The 26166-nt window shown below is 38.6% G+C and overlaps 1 protein-coding gene and 1 non-coding gene across 5 annotated transcripts in view; both read left to right on the top strand.

Moving 5' to 3' along the window:
- Window positions 1-26166, top strand: part of LOC132110759 (bifunctional heparan sulfate N-deacetylase/N-sulfotransferase 2-like) — a 136921-nt gene that overhangs the window by 6161 nt on the left and 104594 nt on the right. For 3 of the 4 annotated variants that reach the window (XR_009424679.1, XM_059517632.1, XM_059517630.1), the window contains exon 2: window positions 18235-18339. The gene's annotated coding sequence lies outside the window, so the exon portion shown is untranslated. Of the gene's footprint in view, window positions 1-18234; window positions 18340-18967; window positions 19109-26166 lie in introns of all 4 variants that reach the window. The other variant, XM_059517631.1, reaches the window with a different exon arrangement.
- trnat-agu (transfer RNA threonine (anticodon AGU)) lies at window positions 12164-12237 on the top strand. The gene has a single exon. It is a non-coding gene; the product is annotated as a tRNA-Thr (tRNA).

Genomic DNA, 26166 nt, shown 5'->3' with positions numbered 1-26166 from the left:
TACTTTTTAATTTACAAAGTATCAGCTTTAAAATTATTCCAAATTCATAAAAAAATTCAAACAATAAATACAGTTTTGTTGCTGTTTAAGGGGCCGTTCACATATCGCGCCTAAAAACGTGTGGAAAACGCTAGGCGCGCCGCTTTCTGATTTTTTTCCAAAAGCATTCGGGCTCTTGCGCTCCTGAGGCATCTGCCGTTGCTAAGCAACCATGACCTGAAAAAAACGAGCGCGTCGCTTCCATTATGAGCACGCACGCATACCGCACGCCTACATTTGAAATAACGAACTTGAGCGCGCAAAAGACGCGACATGAACGGCCCCAATGCAGCAGGCGCGATCGTGAGTAGTGCCTCAGTTCAAGCAGCACGTGAACCATAGACTGTAAAAAAAGACGTGAACCTATCATACCTTGCTCTTTACTACTAGAGTACATAATGAACATGAATCAACATCAAAAGGTAGGCTATTTTATAAGAGATTCTACAGTACAACACTTTCAAACTGTGGAAAACGTGTAAAGCTTGTAAACATTGCAACGTAATATTAACCTCAGTAACCTTTCGGTGTCCATAAGCTCTTCAGTCAGCTAGAAAAATAACTATAAAGAAGAGCATTTTGCTATATTTATGAGCTATTGAATTTTAATATTTTTACTTAACCTGTTGTCTACATGATTCAACTCATCCTATAAAATGTAATTTTACTAATTAAGAAAAACAGACTGAAAGTGTGAAAGACATGCACTCTTAAAAATAAAGGAGCTTAAAAGGTTCTTCACAAAACAATTTTGGTTCCACAAAGAACCATCTACAAGATGGATTAAAATGCTGATAAAGTCAAGAAAAGATGAGACATAAACACGTCAGTATGATTAAAAAGTTAAAATGTAAAATAAATATTTAAATAAAACGCAAAAAACATGTTTATTCTGTGGCACCTAAAAAAATCATTTGGCACCTAAGTTTTTTCTTATAGGAGCCAATGGCTCCTTACTCGATTTTTTTGTTTGGAGCCCTGATGTCACATCAGAGGGTCAGTTAGAATTTGATGAAGCATCGAAAATACATTAAATGTCAAAAATGCGACTTTATTCAGCATTGTCTTCTCTTCCGGGTCTGTTGTGTAAAACTGTAATTATCCGTCCACAAAAATGTTGGAAATTATGCGAATGTGAAAAGAATGCATAAATGGTGCCTGTTGCATTTCACATTAAATACACATTAAACTCACATAGACATGTGCCGGTATTCGTTAATGCGATATATCACGGTAATAGGGGTGCGCCGATCATTAATGCGCATCTCGTCAGTAAAGCTGGTTCTCTAATCAGCGGTAAATTCCATCAGGTGCGTGATTTCACATAGAGCAGCTGTTACTACACAGAGCCGTTGTTAACTGAGAAGCTGCGCAAATAAACGCTAAAAATAAACGTGAAATCTATGTGATCTACGCTCTATGTGAAATCACGCACCTGATGGAATTTACCGCTGATTACAGAACCGGCTTTACTGACGAGGTGCACATAACGATCGGCCGATCGTGATCAGCGCACCCCTACACGTAAAATGAATATGTACAATATTGTTATCATGGGCACTTCTAAATAACGTGAATAATTATGTTACAAATTATTTAGAATTTGGAATGCATTTTAAGAATACTTTTCCCATCAACTGGTCAAATGCACAACACAGCTGTATGCTGCTTGAAAGTTGTTTGTGCCTCTGATGTAACCAAGCACGCAGGAGAAGCACATGAAAGCACATTCACTCTCTGACAGCAGATGGCGCCTAACTGCAGAAAATTCAGCTGTTACCCTGGAAACCCCATAAATAAAGCAGCTGCACTACTTTTCTAAAACATATTAAAATAATTTAAATAGCCATTCAAATTTGTATATTTGATTTAATCTAATCCTGTGCCATGAGCTATCCAATCTTATCACACATTTGAGGAAGAAGTAGCTGGAAAGTGTCATTACTTGTAGCACTTCCGCCAATCTGATCGTGGAATTTTTATTTTTCTGGAGATTTTATATTGTGAATATCCAGACTAATACCATAACAAATAATCTGATATGTTTATAAATGTGTATCATCATCCCCATAGAGTCTCCTCTGAAATGCATGCTAATGAAAGTGTCACAGACCAGTATTAATCAGTCAACACACACAGACCAAACGAAATGGGTGGGTAGTGCACCTCTAGAATGCTGTTACCCCTTAGGTTAAAGAAATGGTAGATTGTTTCAATTATCTGTAAACGAGAGATCAAAGGACTCCGAAAAGCAACATTTTTGAAGTAGCAGCGGAAGATTAGCTGTTGTAATCTCTTCAGGGTTTTCTGCCTTCCCATCAAGAGCTCTTGTACACAGGGGCTGCTACAAAGAGCTGCGCTTCTAATCTTTCAAGATGAAACTCCTCTCTCACTTTAGTCCTAATGCTTGGCTTGAAGAAGTTTGTTCATCTTTTGAATGAAAGTCTTCCTTGTTGCAAACTTTTTTTTTTTTTTGTATTTGAGATCAGTTTTGTTTGTAAAAGGTCTCTGACCATGTTTACCTCAATGGAAGAGACCTGATATGTTGTATGGCTGAAGGCATTGAAAATTCTTGACATACTGCCTCAGTTATTGAGTTTGAGCAATCAAGCAATAGCTGAACTGATTTGAATGCACTAAACTTGTCTTCAATTCAAGGTCATATTGAATACATTTTAGTGTGGTAGAGAGAGATTGAATTCAGTGAGGCAGCTGCATTTCATGGTTTACTCCTCCTCTGCTTGTCCTGAGTGTATGTCTTTGTAGTTGTTGTGCATTTGAACTTCCAAATTTTGTATTATCGTTTGCAAAATGATCCATGTCATAGTGCATCACAATTTTGCTTTCATTTTGTCACGCACAGAGGCTCCCAAATGTGCTTATTAGAAATGCTTTCAGCATTTAAGCTTTGTTTAGACAACTATTTCTTTAATAATCTTATCTGAAATGTTTTTTATTTTATTTAAATGAGATTTTACCTAAAAAAAAGTGGTTTATTTGTTTAATTTGAATTAAATTCTAGTTTAATATTTATTCAGCATGTACATTTCCAACACAGTTTCCCAAATAATTGCCCTGACATGATATCAAAATTCACTCTGATTTTGGGCTCTACTCAAACTCAATATGGAGTCCTCATCATGACAGGTTGAGTTTCTCTCCTAATCATTGTTTTTTAATCTTCTTCCAAAGGGTAACACAACTCCATGGCTTATTTTCCTCTTTTTTTATCATCTGAGTTTGTATGCCTACTGACAGCTACATTTTCCACACTTTATTTCTGTAAGGCTTCATTTGATTCCAGATAATGTTTCAAGAGTTAAATCAATTGCTGTGCACTTTTCCTGACTACTGAGATACAGAACGTTATTACTCAGACTTCACACACACTCAGCATTTTGGGGATGCTCTCCTCTTCAAAGTGATACTTATGTCTATTGGCTCTTCAAATGAAAGAAATCGATTTGCCATTGCTTTCCATTTTCAGAAGAGCGTGAATCCTTGAGACACAAAGTACTGTTGGTTGTGTTTTCGAATATAAATAAGAGCACCACAAAGGTTGCCTGCCTGTATTTTGGTTAGTGTGTTAGTTTTTTGTTGTTGCAGTTGGATTGCAAGCAGGGCCTCTGTGATTCCTCATTAATCTTTCTAGTGAGTGCCATGCACAACCTTGAATTTGATGTAGGGCCCCATGAAATACGTTTTGTTTTTTACATTTTATTTTTCTGGATTTTTCTCCTTTTTAATGATTAAATTAAATTGTAGTAATCAAAAAACACATGCACTTTAATATCAGTTTATTTAAAGTTTAACAAAAATAGATTTTCTCACTTCCTCCATTGACAGTCAGTGTTAAAGTGATATCACAGGACCAGAATCAGAGCTGCTACATGCTTGATCTTGCTGCTATACGGTCACAAGGTTTGTGGAGCTCTCAATATTTCCAACAATCCTGTGCTGTCGATTTGTTTGAATGGTTTACATTTACATTTAGCCGACGCCTTTATCCAAAGCGACTTACAATTGCTATATATGTCAGTAGGGCTGTGACGGTGGCTGATTTTTACCACCGCGGTAGTCATAGACCAACAACCGCCGGTGGCGCGGTGTTGAAAAAAAAAATCTATATATATTAAAAAAAAAAAAAAAAAATATATATATATAATGTTAACGTATAAATATATTAGTGTCAAAATTTGTTATAATTTTTAAGGCGATAATTTTTATTTCAGTTTAACGTAGGGGCGGGGGTGGCCACCCACTCACAACTGCTGCTGCTTCTGTCACTTTTTCTCATGACAAGAAGTGAATTTATTCAGTCGCAGAATGACTGAACAGGAGACGTTTCAGACACGCGCTCCACTTCACTTTGTGTGCGCTTCCTTTGTGCGAATCCTTTCATATCAAACTGCGAAATAAACTATGTGCAAGCAGCGCTGTGGTCAGTTAATTCATGGAATTACCAAAAAGGTAATTAAAGCTGACCTAAACTGTGCATGCATGTAATATATTTTATATATATAATGCAGTTAAACAAGAAAGTAGCCTAAATAAGAAAGCTAAATACACCCTGTCTAACGGACGCGAGCGACGCAGCGCGACAAAATACTCATTATAATCAGTGATGCTACACTGGATGCAGCACAACACGACATGATAAATCCCCGTCCGGTCTGTGAGGTACTGACACAGAGTTCAAACGTCCTGTATAGACATTAGACAGACTAAACCTGTCGCAACGCGGTTGTGTTGCGTCCGGTTTACTTTTCCGCCACCAAGCAAGCTCAGTAACTCCTCATCTGCACGAGCTCTCTTTGAAATAGGAATCGTTGCCATATTTCTTGTTACCATCTTTTATTTATCGCTGTCTCGTTTGGAGAAAGCCTCCCCAAACCTGACCAGCCAGCGTTTGCGATCACGAGAACTTGTGCAAACGCGGATGGGTGACATGAATCCAGATGACTCCAGATCGGCAATGTGGTATTTGCTTTCCCAACAAGATCCATTGCCCAACACTAAATTAATTTGCTGAATGCATAAACTGTATTTTCCGGCGCTCAAATCTGCCAATCTAAAGGAAACACTGTGTTTGAGGTCATTTAATTACCATAGACTTAGAATTTGCAACTATTACACTTATATACAAAACTTTGTATTATGCTTGGTATAGAGTTTGTGACGTCACGTGCACTACCGCCGGTGGCAGTAGACAACCGTGGTAGCAACCGACCACCACGGTGACGCAGTTGTCACGGCAACCGTCACAGCCCTATATGTCAGAGGTCGCACGCCTCTGGAGCAACTAGGGGTTAAGTGTCTTGCTCAGGAACACATTGGTGTCTCACAGTGGATTCGAACCACTGTTCGAACCCGGGTCTCTCACACCAAAGCCATGTTTCTTATCCACTGCGCCATCCACTGCGGTTTAAATGTACTATATTTTAGTTAAGTAAAATTGTATTCATATTTCAAGGACATTTTTGCTACTAAGATGTGCAAAAATGGGTTGGGCAATGTCTACAAAATTGGCATCGGACGATAGCTACAGAAAAAAATTACTATGTCAGCAAACTATTGCTAACGGTTGCCTGCTACATTACAGTACATAACATTTTACTTACCACATAAACGGAGTAAGGAGAGATGACTGAGGATGATGGTTTGCCTACAATACTTTTATTCTATGTGGTGTGTGCTGCGTCTGCCTAACCATTTTCCCAAATACATGCCTTAAATAAAAAAGATAATGGAAATATGTAAAATAAAACATGGTTTTTTTTTGTTGATGTTGTTTTTATTTTTTTAATTTGCAAAGTCAAGCTTCAGCTCAATATTGTAAATAATGTGCAGCACAGTATCATTACCCTGCTGAAAAAAAAATCTTACATTTTCCATTAAACCATTACAAAATTCCTTTTTTGTTTTTAGCAGTATTGTTCTATTGGTTGCCATCTGCCAGATTACATCCCACCAATAGAATCCATCAAATAAACACCATTATAGTTTACATTAAAACCAATACTATTCCCATTATAACTCTGAAATCCATTAAACTTTTAATTGTGGTTTGGCAGGGGTTCTATATATATTTATTATTATTATTATTATTATTATTAGTTTTGTCAATATCAATCATTGTAAGTTATGGCCATTACAACTGCCAGATTTGTCAGTGCAGTGTTGCAAGTATGTTTTTGCGTGGTGATGCTGACAGAGCATTAGATGTTTTTTTAATTCATAAATTTGTGTATGCAACAAATGTTTGTTATAGTTACTACATTTTTAGAGGGGTGGTGAGCTGTGCTGAAATGGGGAGTAAATGACTATGCCTCTGCAGGCTGCAATCACTGTATGTGACATTAGGGGCACACTTTGAAGCAAATGCAGCTTGATCCCACACAGTATACAACATTGCCTGGTTTAGATTTGATTTCTTATGTAAGCTTAGCAGTCTTACTGCTAGTTTCAAGGAAATGCATGCTAGTTATTAAGAAGTTGAGCAGTCTTATCCAGTCTGGGTTTGAGCTGTAATGTGCTCGCTTAAAATCCCAGAGAAAAAAAAAATGTCTTTGTCTGCAAATAAAGGTACCTCTTACTTCATCATTTGGGATTTGAATGAATGTTAAGGGAAGATGTGTGTGTTAAGAACAGGTGGCTTACCTCCTTAAGACAGAGAGACCTGTCAAGTACCTGCTTGTAAATAAATTTGCCCTAGTTGGGTTGGGTATTTTTTTTAATGGTAATTGCATGTAAGAACACACAAAGATGACTGTGAAATGCGTGGATTACTGTAAATGTTTTTCTACGCAGTTTTTGTTATTGTACTCAGGAATGTGAGAATACATCTGTTGACTTCATTTAGCCTCAGAGACAGGCTGCTTGCAAACTTCTCAAATCTTTGCTACAAGGCTCTGCACTGACATGCTTGTTTAAGAGCACTTATGCCCCCCAAGTGTAGCCTAATTATTTTTATGGTTGCAACAGGGATGGATATTAGCACCCGCCACCAGCCAGATGCGGGTGATTTTGTGTTGTGACGGGTAAACTCGCTTCACCTCCCGGCCACCGTGGCGGGTCAATAAAAATAGCATACTGTTTCACCCGGTCGGTGGACAAAAAAGTTAACTTCCATCCCTGGTGTGTGTACAACACGCAATAAAGTTTAATATCATCCGAAGCAGCTCCGTGGATAAAGGCGGTGTAAACCGGGCTCGAAACGGCGGCGTTGTTCCCAGTGCAGTGTTTTCAGCTGAAGTTACACTGTAAAAAATGACTGTGATTTTAACGGTAAAAAACTGTGAAAATGCTACAGTACAAACCTGTTTACTGGTTAACGGTAATTTCCTGTAAACTTTACAGGGAAAAACCGTAAACTTACGTTCCTAGAATTCTCTGCGTTGCATTTCAAATTTTGTTTGCATTTGATGTTTTTTCTTTGAAATAACTATGTTTCTCCTTAATTTTTTCTCATCTGTTATGTTTATTAGGTTTGTATGTTACATAAAATGTTGTTAAATTAATGTTTATTGCATATTTCAGTTTAATGAGTCTCACCATGATGGTGTTTAGTGCTTGTGTGAATGACACCATGCAACTTCTATATATCTTATTATTTAAAAGCTGCTTGTGATGGGCTTTGTTTCACCACGTGACTCTCTCATCACCACCTGCTTTTGGTGGTTACCAGTGTAATACGAAGGTACAAAATAGATTTCAGTGCTTCAATAAGTTCGAATATAAATATTATATCAATTAAATTATGGTATTAAACTGTAAATATAAAGTAAAACCGTTAAACCTACAACAGTGTAACTATTTTTACGGTATAAAACTGTTAAACCAAAAAATTGTTTTTTCCTAAAGTTAATACTTTTTATTTTACAGTAAATCATTGACTCAAGCACCAGATTTAACCGTAGAAACAACAATGACAATGGCTACCAACCGTAAAAGAAAAAAATGTTTTACCCGTAACTTTACGGTGGAATTCTGGCAACCCCAGCTGCCAGCGTTTTACCGTAGAATCTACGTTTTTTTTTTACAGTGTAGTGTCACTGCCGGAGTGATATATTTGTTGGTTATTTACAGTACGTTTTATAGCACATGCTCATGATATTCAAGATCACGTGAAGAGTTGAATTTAGGGCTGCAACTAGCGATTATTTTGATAATCGATTAATCTGTCGATTATTTTTACGATTAATCTGTTTATGTACTTATATTTTAGTTTTGCCCATTTTTTCATTCAACATAGACTTTTTAGAGATTTTAACCATTTTGCATGGTCAGATCCTCATCAAACATATACCTGTAGTTGTTTTATTATGTGTTAGTAATCCTTTGTCAAACTCTTCTGCAATCAAAACGCCGACCCATACTCTAGCAAATTTCACAAGGAGATTTCAAATAATGTTTTCACCATGTCAGTCCTTAGGGCTCCTAAAGTAGTTTAACATCCCCAACAAAGCTTAAGGAATCTTTCAGAAAATATTTTCACAAAGAATAAGAATAAAACAGAATAAATTTGCAGTACATTGCATTTTATTATTTTTTTCCTGTAAACACACAACTTATACCTGGGAAACAGCTTTATAGCTTATGCTGTGAAATTGTAAACAATCCTTCAAATAAAGTGCCAGCGGCATGAAACCTGAATGGAACTCACATTTTAAAGTAAAATCCATCAGAAGGGTGTCCAGAAAAAAAAAAAAATTGACACACACAAAAAACCTGCTGTGTGAAAAAGAGCAGTGAATACTTAGAAAGTGCATTTCAAATACATTTACACATTTACCTCTCTCATTCAGTCATAATTAGGCTGCAAGACTGAATTATGAACTGGTAAACGACAAACTGATCACAGAACATGTTTGTAAATCTTTAAATGTTAACTGTTAAAAAGCAATGTTATTAGCTTTTATGACTAAACATTTGCAAACAACATTGTACTGGAGAATCTGCACAAAAAAAAGTCTTAAACAGTTAAACAGTTCAGTAGTGCAGAGTATACAGGTTACTCTTCTTTTTTGAAGGCTCAAAGTAAAGTTCTCCCACACTTTGGATGACTTTGTTCGATTAGTTTTATCTTCCGCTTTTTTCTTTTTCTTTCTTTTTCTTTCTCAAGCTTACTCCACTGCCATCTGTCTCCACCATCTCGCTGAATGCTGCAGACGCAGTTCGGGAAGCACGTGACATAAAACACATTTAGCAACTAATCGATGACTGAATTAGTTGTCAACTATTTTAATAATCGATTTTAATCGATTAGTTGTTGCAGCTCTAGTTGAATTTTTTATTGCGCACAAATTTCCGCATACTGTCACATTTCTGTCAAATCCCTGTATAATCAACAATCAGTTGTTGTCCCATGTTGTTGTCAAGCAATTTCATAATGCTTTTACTTGTGTTTAGTCAGTGCACAGCTGCCCTGCTGAATCGACGCTGAGTTTGGTAGTCACCCCACAGGCATAGCCAATGACAGAACACGTCCTCTGAGACTTCCTTACTCATTATCTGAGGTGTCAGGGCCGAGAAAACACACTCGGCATGACTCAGTGCAACTGAGTGACTCCGTGTACCTGCTGTTGAAACATTTGAGAGTGTTGCATGTTGTTTTTCTTTTCTTTTTCGCTGCTAGTTTCCTTCAGAGTTGCGTTTTCTTTGGTTTAGGTATGGTGTCTCGGTCTTTCAGTCCTCTCTGTCCTCCTCTCTCTCTGTCCCCTCTGGTGTTCCTGTTTTGTAGTGCATGTCCTAGCAGAGCGTCTTGGCTCATCGGGCTTTGTTTCGGACTGAATGAGAGCAGTGTGGAGGCAGGCTGGTGGATAAACAGCAGGATCTGCAAGAAGCAGTCACAGCTCGCTCTCCCACTTATGCTCTCTCTCCATCTGGTTCTATTTCTCCCTTGCATCACTCCACAGGAGGGAGAAAAACGTGATGATAGTCCTTGTTTACTGGCCTCTTCCTCTGTTGAGTAGCATGCATGTTTTATTACAACTGCCATCAAATGCACAAAACAAGCATTTGTGTGCAAGAATTAGCCACTCCTCCTGAGAAAATTCACCACCGTTTTTGTGTCCTTCTGCTCTGTATGCGTAATTTAGACACCACAGGTTTTTCATTTCCCCGTTCGTCTGTTTTGGTATTTAAGCCAATGCCGACTCATGCACTGCTCATAGTAATTTGGTAATACGATTGTATTCTGTGCCCCACATGGATATCGTTTTGGAAGGAGTTCTGCTTCTTGGTCTGGACCATCACCAAACACAGGCAGAAATTCCAGTTGGCAGATGCACAAGATGAGAGATGCTATTAGCCAATGACAAGATACTGTCTCAGTGCCTCTTGGCGGAATAAACTGCTCAACTTCTGTTGCATTCCAAATGAAGAGAAGCACTCATAACATGTTCGACTGTTGAAAGTGCTGTTATTATGCCACTAAAATAATAATGTTGCTGTGTGTAAATGTAAAAGACATTGTTGTAAAGCTGAAAATGCATGGTAAATAAAGTAATTGTCTCCCAAATGAATGAACTGACTCTAAACAGCATAAATGAGTCAGTTTTTGAATTCGAATTCCACTTCCGTGATGGCTGCATGTCACAGAGTAAATCATTTGCATAATGTCCACGTATGTTCTACGTTGGCTGGCCGCAAACAAATTTTTTTTATTATTATTTTTTTTTTTTTTTTTACAAAATTACGTTTATTTCAAACATTTTTAACATTCTGCAAAAATACAATGTCAGCTGGTTTAAGTTTAACCCAGTAGTAAGACGAGATGACTCCCTTTCTATTATTATTATTATTGTTATTATTATTTTTATTTTTATTATTTTTCTGATGTATCTACATTTGCAATAGTTTCCATTTAATTTACGTTTCCTTTGTTAATAATATAGAATATTCATCATCACCCTGTTGTTTCTTAAGGAGAGCATCTTCCACAATCTAACCCTATAAATAGTTCGCAATGGATGTTTTTGCTTTCATGATCGTTTATATTTTTGTAATGGCTGTTATGTGTAATGCAGGACTGAGTTCAGTGGAGCCTGTGGCAGAAGAGAGGAGGGGGGGCAAGTTCGGGAGGGAGTTCAGCTTCCTGACAGCCTGGTGGATGAAGCTGTCCTTCAGTCTGCTGGTCCTGGCCTGGAGACTCTGCAGTCTCCTCCCTGATGGCAGCAGACTGAAGAAGCTGTGTGATGGGTGAGTGGGATCACCTGTGATGCAGAGGGCTTTGCGGGTGAGACGGGTTCCATAAATGTCCTGGAGGGAGGGGAGAGAGACACCAATGATCTTCTCAGCTGCTCTCACTATGCGTTGCAGAGTCTTTCGGCAGGACGCGTTGCAGGCGCCATACCACACAGTGATGCAGCTCGTCAGGATGCTCTCGATGGTGCATCTGTAGAAGGTGTACATGATGGGGGCCGGGGCTCTGGCTCTCCTCAGTTTGCGGAGGAAATAGAGACGCTGTTGTGGTTTCTTGGCCAGTGCTGCAGTGTTTTCAGTCCAGGAGAGGTCCTCTGTGATGTGCACACCCAGGAACTTAGTGCTGCTCACGCTCTCCACAGTCGCACCACTGATGGTCAGAGGAACGTGCTGAATGTGTGCTCTCCTGAAGTCTACAACAATCTCCTTTGTCTTCTCCACGTTCAGAGAGAGATTGTTGTCACTGCACCACTTGGCCAGGCGGCTCACCTCACTCGTGTAGTTTGTCTCATCTTTGTTGCTAATGAGACCCACCACAGTCGTGTCATCTGCAAACTTAATAAAGAGGTTGGAGTTGTGTGAAGGTGTGCTGTCATGGGTCAGCAGAGTGAAGAGGAGGGGGCTCAGCACACATCCTTGGGGGCCCCAGTGTTCAGTGTGATGGTGCTGGATGTGTTGCTGCCGACCCGTACTGCCTGAGGTGTTCCAGTCAGAAAGTCCAACAGCCAGTTGCACAGCGAAGTGTTGAGCCCCAGCTGAATCAGTTTGTAAATGAGCTGTTGAGGGATGATTGTGTTGAATGCTGAACTGAAGTCTATGAACAGCATTCTGACATATGAGTCCTTTTTGTCCAGATGTGTGAGTGCTGAGTGGAGGGTAGTGGCGATGGCATAATCGGTCGACCGGTTGGACCGAAGTTGGCACCGTGGCTTAGTTGGGTAAAGCGCCTGTCTAGTAAACAGGAGATCCTGGGTTCGAATCCCAGCCGTTCCTTTAGGGAAGTCGTGGCCTAATGGTTAGAGAGTCAGACTGGCAATCGAAATCGGGCAGACTTGATGTGTTGCATGACTAGCCGTTCAAAGCACTTCATGAGGATGGGGGTAAATGCAACAGGGCGGTAGTCATTGAAGCAGGATGGAGATGGCTTCTTTGGAACTGGAATGATGGTTGTAGTTTTGAAGCATGTGGGAACAAAAGCCTGACTCGGTGAGATGTTGAAAATGTCTGTGAAGACATAAGTGAGTTCTGCTGCACAGTCTTTCAGTACACGCCCAGGGATGTTGTCAGGACCCGGAGCTTTCCATGCATTGATCCTGCTGAAGTATCTCCTCACGCTGTCTGAGGTCAGCGTCATCACCTGGTCGCCGGGAGTAGGTGGAGTCTTCTGTGCAGGGGTGCTGTTTTGTTGCTCAAAGCGAGCGAAGAAGGTGTTCAGCTCATTCAGTAGAGAGATGTTGCTGTCACAGGTCCGTGGTGGGGGCTTGTAGTCCGTAATGGTCTGTATCCCCTGCCACAGGTTCCTAGTGTCTCTGCTGTCGCTGAATTGATGAGCTATCCTCCTGGAGTGCTGTCTCTTAGCCTCTCTGATGCCACGGGACAGGTTGGCCCTAGCTGTTCTCAGGCCCACCTCATCTCCAGCTCTGAAGGCAGCGTTCCGTGTCTTCAGGAGTCTGTAGACCTCCCCTGTCATCCATGGTTTCTGGTTAGCCCGGACAGTGATGGTTTTTGTGACCGTTACATCATCAATACACTTGTTGATGTAGGCAGTGACAGTCTCTGAGTACTCCTGGAGGTCAGTGGTGTTATTGCATGTGGCAGCCTGCTTAAACATGTCCTAGTCAGTTGTGTTGAAGCAGTCTTGAAGAACCTCTGATGATCCTTCTGGCCACACTTTAATCTGTTTGTAAACTGGTTTGGCGACTTTAATGAGTGGTCTGCATGCAGGCATTAGCATGAAAGTGATGTGGTCTGAGGCTTCGAGGTGGGGGAGGGGGAGGGCTTTGTTATCTCCTCTCTGTGTGGTGTAAACAAAGTCCAAAATGTTATTACCTCGTGTTGGAAAGTTAATGTGTTGGTGTATTTTTGGAAACACACTCTTTAGGTCAGCATGGTTGAAATCCCCAGCTATGATGAGAAAAGCATCGGGGTGTGCTGTCTGCTGCTCACTGATGTGCTGGTACAGTTCATTTAGTGCGTCGTTCCTGTTGCTGATGATGTTGAACCACCAGGCCGTTCTATCTGCCGGGGGAATATACTGCTATACTGTGTATATTCCCCCGGCAGATAGAACGGCCGGCACTTAATAATCATGAACTCCACCAGTATCGCGTCACCACGCGTCATTGATGTAAACACAAAGTCCGCCGCTGCTGGTTTTTCCTCCAGCGACGAGAGCTCTGTCCGCTCGATAGCACGTCAGCTGGTCGAGCTGAATAGCGCAGTCTGGAATGCTGTTGCTGAGCCATGTTTCCGTGAACACAAAAACACAACAGTCTCTTACAGTCCTCTGAGTTGAGCGTAGTAATCGAATGTAGTCCAGTTTATTGTCCAACGAGCGTACGTTAGCGAGTACGATGGTGGGGATAGATGGCTTGTGTGGGTTAGCCATTAGCCTAGCCCGGATACCTCCACGTTTACCCCTCTTCTGCTTCCTCTCACACCGCTTGTGACGCCTCAGCTGTGGGCGAGATGCAATAGTGGGGGTCGGTGATGGTGAAGGCCTCCTTAGCAGACCGAGATCCCGCAGCTGTTCTGCGTGCGCGGAGTTTAACTGTAAAAATGCGGTTCTGCCGACATCGAGCAGAAACTCACTACTGTATTTGCGCTTACAGACAGGTAGACGCGACGGCGACGTACAAAAACACTGCGACTCACAAGACAAAAAACACGAAAACACCGTTCTGTCAGGACAGAGAGAAGCCGCTGCGTGTGGACGCGCCGCCATCTTGGTTCAAAAAAAAGAAAAAAAAAAAGAATAAAGTAAGTACTTTTCTCGTCAGTAAAGGTGCTCCTGTGATTAGTAGTGATTTATAGTATTTATTTTTACGTTTTTTTTGCTGTACTTTGGATCAAATAAATGTAGGATTGGTGAGCAGAAGAGACTTCTTTAAAAAACATTACATATCTTACGGTTCAAAAACTTTTGACTGGTAGTGTGTATATAATATATTTAATACACCAATTTTGAATATAAAAATTATGAAAAAGTTGTTTGAATCAATGATAAACCTACTTGTTACATTACTGGATGAATCAGTGTTTTTGAACTATTCTCGAATAATTAATTCATTGACAAATACATTGTAAAGTCCTGTTACGGGCGGGTACCCGTGGATACCCGCATAAAAGTGGCTGAAACGGGTGGATTTTGACATTCCTAAAATTCACGTGTGGGAATGCAGGCAGATAATTAACTCATTGCGGCTGGGTAGTAGCGCGGATGACAAATATGTGCAATATTTGTATGTCTAAATTACCATTACTCATACGCAACAATGATATGACATTTGACCCATCACGTCACCACCTCTGCGACAGTGCGACTTTTGTTTACGCTCCTCAAGTGCTGTGAGAAAGACTTTTCCACAGCTGGATTTGTAATTCAAGAACTGAGAACGCAACTTAAACCTGGGACTGTGGACAATATCCTTTTCCTACACCGTAACCTTAAGGGAAAGTGAATGCATAGTTTGTGAGCGACAGGCTCAGGTTCTATTTTTTCTTGTTCTTTTTTTTTTTCATTAATAGGTCTATTTGCGTATAGTTATCAGGTTACATAGCCTATTTAGGTGCAGATGGTAGACTACTTGAATGGCGCAAAACAAAGCGCACTTTCCTTTCATTAGCACATTAACCCTCTGGGGACGGATTGGGCGGTACCGCCCAAAATGGCATACTTTTACAAATGTGTAGTTATCTCAAAAACTATTAATGCTAGAGAGATGCGGTTTTTTTTGCCGTCTTCCTCAGATTCCACTGAAAACAGCGGTATCCAGTTTGTATATTAAACACGCTTCCCTTATTGCGCAATTCCACTGCGTAAACAGGCCAATGAAAACTATTATGTTAGGCAGATTCAACACGCAACAACCAATGTAAAAACCGCTGGGAGGAATATTTTTCTAACCCAATCAGAGGAAGGTTACCATGATTTATTCTAGCCATTCAGAGGACTCTGTAGCTCTGCTGTAGCCTTGTTAAAGCTGGGCTGGACTATAGTAAAACGACCTCCAGCCAGGTGTAATCAATAACCGATCGGAGAATCAGCATGAGGTGGAGAAAGCAGAAAGAAATCGGAGTGTTACAGAGAACGATCGAAGTATTAGCGAGCACAAAGAGATAAATTCAAGAGAGATATAGCATTATTACAGAATTGTTTTATCAAAATTGCAAGCAGTAAAAGATCTAGGGCAGAACAAGCTCTGGAACAATTACTGGAAAGTGACAAGGGGAAATCTGGAGCAGACAGCTTTTACACAGATGACGAAGTATTTTACCAGGATGGGGAAGATCCATTTGAGGACTGGTATGTAACTTCAAATAACCTCTTTATCATTATAATTTATTATATCATACATCTTGAGTATGTATATGTTTTGGATTTTTAGTCAGATAGCGATTGAGGCATGAAATATTTGTTTTAGTGTACCATACTACTCTTTCCCTGTAAACTCAGTTCAAGAGTGGTGTGCAATTTGTTTCAATAGACTGACTTACTCAACTAAGTAAACTGCTCAGGTCAAGAGAGGTGAAATGTGTTTTTAGTGTACAGTGGAGTTTCATAGGGTTACATGAGTTTATAGGAGTTATTTTTTCTACATTGAATTTTGACACAAAAAAAGCTTCCAGTTTGATTGTGTATTTGCTCTGATGCAGGATGCAGACAGGACAACTCGCCGCACACCCCTACCCATTGTCCCTTGGACCCAGCAAACCCTGCACACAAGCCTGCAGATGTCAGAAAGTACTGTGAGCACTGCAAGGCAAGCAAAGTGTACAACAAGACCTCCTGGCCTTGCTTTGCTCACTGGCATGCCTAGGACTGTTTGTAAAAAAAGTTAATTATTTAATTGTTCTTTACACATTTGATTAAACAATAACACATTTCTGTCAAGCAAAGAGTTTGAAAAAATTTTTTTTTTTCAAAAACTGTTCTATATTGTGTGTTTTTCAGTAATAAAAGACAAAAAAAAATCTAATTTTCGTTTTTGAAATTCTCTAGTTTATTGTACAATTTCACTCATACTTCCTTCATAAACATATTGCATGCATGCTTATGGTAGCTTAGGGTCTTCTGAATCCATCGATACCAAATACATGGTGGTCCATCATCATTACATATGGTTTATAAGCCGAAATGTAAAAATAGAGAAAACGGACCAAAAAGGGCTTAGTCCCAAAAATGAAAAAACGCCTAGGACTGTTTGTAAATAAAGTTAATTATTGAATTGTTCTTTACACATTTGATTGAACATTAACCCATTTCTGTCAAGCAAAGGGTTTGAAAAATATATTTTTGGGTCAAAAACTTTTCACTTTTGTTGTGTGAGGTAGGATTTTCAGTAATAAATGACAAAAATCTCATTTTTGTTTTGAAATTCTCTAGTTTATTGTACAATTTTTCACTCATACTTCCTTTATAAACATATTACATGCATGCTTATGGTAGCTTAGGGTCTTCTGAATCCATCGATACCAAATACATGGTGGTCCATCATCATTACATATGGTTTATAAGCCGAAATGTAAAAATAGAGAAAACGGACCAAAAAGGGCTTAGTACCCTAAGGGTTAATGACACTGTCGTGATGTTGAGAGCGGTGCGAGATAAAAAATAAAGCACTTTAATTGGAATTATTTTAGCGTGTGTGATTTATTACTGGCGTGGGTCGGGTAACAGGCCAAATATTAACAGGTCTGGGTGGGTGCAGATTACATTTTTATATTATCATGGGTGACGGGTCGGATCTGGTGCTGAAATTTGTGGCTACGGGCGGGCGCGGGTCTCCAAAAACTTGTTTGAAGCACAGTTACTTTCAATAGATTATTTGCTCTATTTTGATCGCTGCCATAGACGTATAAACTATAAAATTAACTCCAGTATTTCTGTGATTAATATCAATGACTGTAAGGTACAAATAATACTGTGTAGTTGAAAAGACAGTTTGTGAATATGTTTCTTAACCAAACGTTAACTGCTCTCTCTGTGTCAGTGGCAGTGCGAACACACATTTGACTGATCCAGTAAGAATTTATCAAAGGTTTAATAGACTCTGGGAAGACCCAAATCCCAATAATGTGATATATAGCCACTAAAATGCAAATTTTACCAAGGAAACCATGCCAAAAAACATGTATTTTATCCCACGGTACGCTATTTCAAGCCCTTGCATGAAGCTAGCAGAACAAACTCTTAGTTTCAGAGTAGGTTTAGAGTTGACAAAACCAAACAAATCCAACCTGGTGTAGATCAGGTTCACAACGCTCGATATAAACTAGGGTGACCATACTTCCTCTTTTTCCCGGACAAATCCTGTCCAGGGTTTCTATATTTTGCTTAAAACATCCAGGTGATGACTTTGTTTTCCCTTTTTAATACTTGCTAAAGGTAACAAAAAACTGGTTTGACCAATAGCACGCAGTCATTGTACATAATCGTCCAATCGTGGCATGTGAGAAGGTGGGATCTATAGAGAAAGGTCAAAGCGAATCGATACAAATACTTGTACATATTATGTATGTTCAACTTGAAGCAGTGCTACGCAGACCTATAAGTGTATGACATCAATTGGAAAGTACACTACGGTCTGGGAAAAACAATACATGAAATCTACCAAAAAAAAAAAAAAAAAAATGTAATTAATGTCTTTGATAAGGTCACTGAAGGGCTGTAAAGATCAATCCAGTAAACCCTGTTGAGTGTAGTGAATGTGATTGTTACAGTGCTGTCCTGGGCAGTATAATCTTATAAAGTGTCTCTTGTTTTAATAGGTTGCTGCTCCTGACCATTTAACAATGGAAACTCATGTTCTTCCAGAGCCTCTTCATTTCACAGCCCACACTGCACCTCTGTCATTGTGAGAAATTCAGTCTCAGGTAGGTTTTCTATGTACATTATAGGATGGTATATGTAGGATTTGTCTACATGTTTTGTCTACTTTTTTTACATGTCTCTGAGCTTAATGTATTTGCTTTACAGAATTCATGGCTTTTATAAAGAGTTGAGCATTAATTATGCTTGTTTAATATTTCATTTGAATTGTTAAGCATATTGTTTTGTGAAAATGTTGTGTATATAGACCCCATTGAACTATCATGTGTTTTTGAGACTATACTAGGAAAAACTCTTTTACCCCTCTCCTTCTCGAAATACCAGCAAGCTGAAGCAAGGCTTTGCATGCACAGACCATCAAAACATTAATCCTCCATACTGGAGTGTCATGTAGCGTCAGTGGTACCAAATGGTTCTTTTGTCACTTCTGCTTATTGTAGGATCAGTCAGTCGTTGGCTGTCCTTTTACCCAGCAGGGTGCCGTCCTAGCTGGCACACTTCTCTCTTGAATCCAAACCCTTAGTGCTCACTGTTTTGAGGCAGCATTGTTTAGAGATTTTGGCCAGAATCTCCAATTAGAGGACTGTTCTCTCTACCACTTATATTAGAAATAACCTTTCCCTGTCCTGTAGTGCCTCTCTCTTTTTTCTGTGAGTTCATCTGTGTTTTCAGGCAGCTCAGAATGAGGTTGTTCAGCAGATCAATTGGTGGACATTTGGGCAGCTGTCACAGACATGATGGAGGTAGCGGTGGGACGTGACTATCCGTCGTTTGTGTAGCCAACCATTTATAGATCATCCTGGTGACTTACAGGTGAAGTCTTCTTTCCTTGAAAGCCTGACTGTCAATGCAGCAATCGTTATGCATACACAGAGCTCCAGACTGCGACCACATGGTTTCACTTTGCGACCATTTTTCCTGTCGGTGCGATTAATTTTTGTGAGCGGTTGCACTGGCGTGACCACCGCGTTGCCCAACTCATAAGTCCTGCCATTTCTGTTGGATTTGAGAAATAGCAAATGAAAGTCAAAATAAACCATGCTACTTTTCAGCTGCGCAGCGTGGACCGTTGATCCGACCCAAACAAACTTGTCCGAGCTCAGAACAGCTTTGAGAAGTCGTGGCCTAGTGGTTAGAGAGTTTGACTCCTAACCCTAAGGTTGTGGGTTTGAGTCTCAGGCCGGCTATACCACGACTGAGTTGCCCTTGAGCAAGGCACAAAACCCCCAACTGCTCCCCGGGCGCCGCAGCATAAATGGCTGACCACTGCTCTCGGTGTGTGTTCACTGTTCGCTGCTGTGTGTGTGTGCACTTTGGATGTGTTAAATGCAGAGCACGAATTCTGAGTATGGGTCACTATACTTGGCTGTATGTTACGGATGCACCGGTTGACCGGCCATAAATCGGAACTGGACGGTTTTTGGTCTTGTTTTTGGTTTTCCGGAAGTGCGCCCGCGTGCACATACTACATTGTAATCGTTCGCTATCATGTCATTTGTGTGGAAGTATTTCGAAATCTGTGTGCAAAACACAGGCAGCCGTTCAGCACTGGAAGCGCAGAGCTACACGTTTGAGGCACAAATAGCAGGAAGCGAACAGCCGTTGGTGTACTGGCGCACAAATAAAAGCCCCTTTTCTGCGCGCACTAAAGCTGTACCGGTCTGCGCCCTGAACAGGAGTAGACCGTGAAGAGATGTTCAGATCAACTTCTCACGTGTTGGATGAGAAACGAAATGGACTAAACTGTGACAAAACTGAATTATTTTATTTATTTTTTTGTAAATGAAAACTTGCATACACGTTTGAAAAGCCGGAAGTAAACGTCAGTTCTGCATTAGGATCATTATTTTTATTTTACTTTATAATTACATAGACTTAATTTGATTTAGAAATCACCTGCTGTAGCACACTGAAAAAAAGTGTTTCATTCATCCAATTAAAACATTTTAGGGTAATGATTCACATCTATATTTTTTTAATTGAGACAATAAGTTATTTATTTTTCATTGGCTCAAGTAAAAAAATATAGATGTGAATCATTACCCTTTTTTATTTATTTTTATTGAATGAATGAAACGCTTTGCATCTTTGTTTTATTCGGACCAACATTATTTTATTTTAACGTTTTGGAATAATGTATTTATATAGCATACTTTTATTTAGTCTCACTGGTAAAGACCTTTTCTTTTTATTTAAAACCTAATTTAAAAACTAAAACAAATACTGAATGCTGATTAAGAAACATCTTATTGAATGTGTGTTGATTGTGTTGTTTGGATTGTAGAACTATGCAGTTATTGCCTTTTAATTTCACAATTTACAGTTAATATTTTAATTTAAGGCCAGCTCTATGTAGTTTCAACCCAATTCAAAAATAAAAGCTAAATGCTGATGTCTGTACCATCTATGTTTGTATTGAATGTAGCCTACTTGCACTTACTGTGCAGTTACTGCCATTAATTTCAAATGGTTATGGTTATTGTTTTCAAAAGCCAGTTTGGCCTATTAAATACCAAATAAACATCTTGTTTATGCACACTTTCCTTCTTTCTTGTTTGTTGCTTAAAGATAAAAAAAAAAATCGGAAATCAGTATCGGAATCGGCCAGTTTGCTTGTAAAAAAATCGGTATCGAAATCGGCCATGAAAAATCATGATCGTGCATCCCAACTGTATGTCATGTCACTTTTCACTTTCACTTTACTCGGGAGCCAAAGTTGATTTCACGACACTGTTACTTACTGTACAGATGCAACAGTGTTGCGAGATCCACTGAAAAACGTTTGAATTTGCCACACAGTGATAAGGTTACTGTGAGATCTAGTGAGAATTATTCAAATTCTGCACAGAAATCTCAGTTATAAACAGCACTGACATACGTCAGGAAACCAGAAGCAGTAACGCTATCTGTAACCATGGTACTGTGGTAGAAATAGTCAAATGCATTATATAATTCATTTCAGGGTTTATACAACCTTTTGAGAGAGAAATTCAAGCATTTTACACAACAATTTCCAGCACTTTAAAGCTCTAAGATGATCAAGTTTGAATGTATTTTTAATGGGATGAACAAATATCAAATCAAGAAATCAGATTTAGTCAGAATTTACACTTTTGTTTTTCCTCAATTTGTTCCTAAATCACACATAATCCACACATAAAGTTGGTCCGTTCCATATGTTAGAAAAATATTGTACATTTAATAAGAGTGGAATATATACATTTTCTGTACTACATAAAGTAGATTTTGCACCTGTTACTGTTGTTAATAAAAGTAAATTTAGTATGCATCTTAACTCAAGCTTGGTGCTTTACTGTCAAATCTGCCTAAACAATAAACAAAAAAAACAAAAAAAAGAAATGAGTATGAAATATTATTAGTAACTGCACTTATTAATAAAAAACAATAATAGTTTAATGATTAAATGATCTTTATTTTGAATACCACCCCCAGCGCTACCAGATCTGCTCCTGGCGCAACCATCTGTAGAACTTAGTGGCGCTGGTGCCACTGCTCTCAAATGTTAGTCTGGAGCCCTGAATTATTAGAGCGTTGGTAGATTTAGAATGTTTCAAAAGTTGTTGGATAACTAGTAGTGCTGGGTGATAATATCCAATAACTTTATTTTTCAAAGAATCCTGGAAAAAAATGATTTCCACAAAAATATTAAGCAGCACAACTGCTTTTAATATACTGCTTTTTATTTTCAACATTGATAATAATAAGATGCTAAATAATCACCAAATTGAGCACCAAATCGTCATATTAGAATGATTTGTGAAGGGTCGTGCGGGACTGAAGACTGCTGTAATGGCTAGAAATCAAGTTTTTAAATAATTCAAAATAGAAATAATGTATGCATACGGTATTTTACTGTATTTTTTATCAAATAAATATAGCCTAAATATAAAAGACTTCTTTAAAAAAAATCTTTCTTATCCCAAACATGCCTTGATCATTTTAACTACATTTGACTTGAATTGTATATTTTGAATATGATATGCAGCATGACAGGTTGGTTGAAATAATTGAAAGTCATCACAAGAGAGAAAAAATATTGAGGTTATTTTTTTTAGCCCTAGAAGGTAGCCATCTTTTGGTTTTGATCTTTAAAGAGAGAGATTTTGCCACAAACAAATTAAAATCCCAATCCAAACAAACACTCATACATATGGTTGATTCTGTTGAGGTCACTGCATGCATAATGTAAGCAGATGAACATGAGAACATATACAGAAACAGACAGGCTTATTCAGACCCATTTGTGGTCACAGTCTCGTTAAAGTTTTTTGTACTGCACTGTGCTCTAGAAAAATGTAAATCTGCACCTTCATTTTTCATACAGCAGCATGGCCGTTTGAGATGTTTTTTTACTAATTGTTGATGGTCAGGAACTGCAAGGAAGAGATTGGTTTTTATAATAAAAAAAAATGCAGTGTATTGTTTTCCCACCCCCTTCTGTCTGCTCTCAGTTGGAAGTCCGTCTGTGGCGGCCTTTTTGCCAGCAGGTGTGTGTGTGTGTGTGCGTGCGACCGTGCGTGTGTGTGCTGGGACAGTGTGTTTTTATACTGCAGAGAATAATGTTCTTCTATTGAATTCATCATCCGTTCCTTTCCACATTGGAGGAAAATAAGATTAAATAGGTGGCACTGGATGTCATAAGGAAACATAAGGGCCCTCCTCCTGTTTTGAGTCTCATACTGGGGGTCTGTCACAAATCCCTCCATCCAATCAGCCTCCCTGCTTTTAACAGTGCTTGCAGGGCTTTTCCATTCAGTCTTCCTTTTCATTTTCAGCCAGCAGCGTGTTCCTCCCAGAGGTTTTGGATTTGTTTTCCCACTGCAGAGAGCCGAATAGCAGACAGAGTTACTAGGCTCCTGTTTAATAACCAATGAAACCGGTTATAATAGCACTGCAAAACTCACCACAACTCTATGAAAGAAAAGGCATGTAAATCTGTGGATTTGAGCTTAGAGGATTTCTTAGAAGTGCTGGACTGTGTTTGTTACTGTTTGTGTTGTCTTGAAGATAATATGGTAGAATGGCCGATTAAGGGCTGATATTTTACACTTTCAAAATATCAGCCAAATGAGTGATTTCATATATTTTTTTTCTGATCCACAGGAAAGTTATTATTGTAGTACAGTCGATTGACACTAAAAGCGTTTTCACACCTGGCTCGTTTAGGAGGTTGATTTGGATCCTGGCACTTTTTGCACTTTCATTTTCTCCAGTTCATTTAGGCAGTCATACATGAACACAGCAATCGTGCTCTGAAAATAACCATTCATAAACACATATTTTGTTTTACTTTGAAATGTTGCCTTGTGAACTTGAATTAACATTGAAACGATTTTAAATCCCTGTGTTGGATCAAACCAATAAATCTAATATTTATACTTTCTTAACAAACCCTGTTATATAAATATTAAAATAAATGATATGATTAATAAGACAGTTTCAATTAAATTGAGAGTACTCTCCAATGTACTTTTTTGGTTAATCAGTGAAATGGTGGTGGTGTGGCTGTATGTGCACTGATTTGGGTCCAAGCAGTGAACATTAAAAAAGTGTGATGTGTGGGGCAGTACTTCACTTTAGACTTGAGGTTAGTATGATCAGAGCTGCTTTTGTGTGACTGGAATGACTTTGAAACTAATGCTGCATATTCACTCTTTATATGTACGTGCTCTGTTTGGTGCTGTTTTAGACAAAATATGGTATTATGATGGTTTTAACCCTTCAAGGTCTAAGGGGTTTTAAGTCCTCCAGGCACTATGTTAATATTTCGGCTTTTGGAAGGGTCAGTTTTCATAGCAGAGTGAAGAGAGTCATATTTCTGGATTCTATAGACTCTCAGCTATAAGGTGCATGCATTGACAATACACTTCTTGAGACACTTGTATGGGTTCTGATGTAATATATCTCATTTTTTTTTATTATATAAAAATAGTAAACCATAATGAATAAGGGATTTTACATCAAATATTGATTCTTCAAAGGGTTTAGAACACCTGTAAAGAATTGGGTGAAAAAATATAAAGAAACAAAATAAATATTTACATTTCTGTGACTGTAGTCACCATCCATTTTTTGGGGAAAAACACAGAATATTAGGTTGGGTTAGGTATACTTTATTGTCCCAATGGGACATTTTTTTTGGGCTGACGAATACAGCCACTGCATCGCCAAACATATAAAACAAACACATTACATAATGACAGAGAAGAAAGATACACTTTTACAATCCAAAGTTGTACAGCCTTTATTACAATGTGGTAAATAAAGATTAGCTATTCATCATCATGTGTGTATTTTTTACATCAAGTAAAGAGTCATAGAACTTCTAACTACAAAATTATTATTACTATTATCATAGTAATGATGTAAAGTGTGATATTAGTATCATGTAAATGATATTACTTTATCATAGTAAATATGATGTAAATAAGAAAATATGAGTAAATGCAATGTCTAAACCAACCCCCCCCCCCATTTCAGCTTTATGTAGACAAATAGTATAGGCCTTAGATAAGGCTTACTGCACCATTATTTCTGAAAAGCTACAATAAAATGTCCCTAAAAGTAACACAATAAAAAAGACAAGTAAAGTAAATGAAATATAGCTTATTACTTTGCAAAAATGAAGATGGACTACATGCGACCTAATCTGCAATCTCATTTTAGCGATAGGTTACTGTACCACCGTTTATGTAGCAGACAAAGGCCCATGAATTTTTAAATCTACTTGCTCAAAGAAATGGCACACATTATTTGATTACTGCACCGTTATTTCTGACAATAAAATAATTTTACAAAAAAAATGACACAATACATATTAGACAATATATTATTTGCAATATATTGCCTTCATACTTACTCCTCAAATGGATCGATCCCGTCCAGAATTTGATTCTCTTCATTTGAATCAAATCGGTCTGGATCAGATCCGTTATCACTCTCGTCGCTCTCCAAAAAAATAATTGCAGTAGCTTGCTCGGCAGTGAATCTTCGTTTGGCCATCTTGATTTTATGTAAAATCTGACCAGTACAAAAACGTCTATCTTCACAGTAATCCAAATTTATCGTGTCCAAAGACCGAATATATAAAATATTGTGTCTGAGGAGAAGATGCGGGAGATTTTTTACGTTCCTAGGACACCTGATAATGTCCTTGTTTGTTTTATATTGGTCTGTGATTGGTTCACACACCAACAGCATTATATATCATTTGATATGGTAAAGTACCTGTTCTCTGTTTTGCGGTAAAATGCTATAGATTTGCACTCAAAAACGGAAGGCTTAATTTTTTTTTTTTTACAAAATGCTTGTAGAAGATCGGAAGGCTTATCATTCGCGGAAGCCAACACAGTCTACTCATTATTACACAGACGAATGTCAGCTTTTTCATAGAAAAAAAAAGTAAGTTAATACCTTAATCCATTCCGAAGCTATTAATCGATATGTCAGGCGTGCGCACTTTGGCGCTCTAGAGCATCAGTCAACTTTGAAGGGTTAATTCTGACATTTAACACACCCCATCAGGTCTATTTTTATGAATTTTTGCAAAAATTTCTTATCAGCTTACTCCATTGCCAATATAATTATTAGTGACAACACCCCAATTAAATAAAATTAAGCAAGTTTTGATTTTTGAGTCTGCTTCTGTGTAGTCTGTTTATGCAGGATTAACTTCAAAAGTACTCTGCCATGTACATGAGCAGCTTAGAGGGAAAATTGATTGATGCCAACTTCATTACCTTGAAAAAGCTTCATCCAGTATGTGTGCATGCACACCACTTTTTAACAAAGTAATTTGGCCCACATGTTTTCTCCCCACATGGCCCTCAGCCGAAAATGAGTTTGCTACC

This window comes from Carassius carassius, chromosome 30 (genome assembly GCF_963082965.1).
Source record: "Carassius carassius chromosome 30, fCarCar2.1, whole genome shotgun sequence".
Lineage (NCBI taxonomy): Eukaryota > Metazoa > Chordata > Actinopteri > Cypriniformes > Cyprinidae > Carassius > Carassius carassius.
This window is presented reverse-complemented; position numbering and strand designations above follow the sequence as displayed.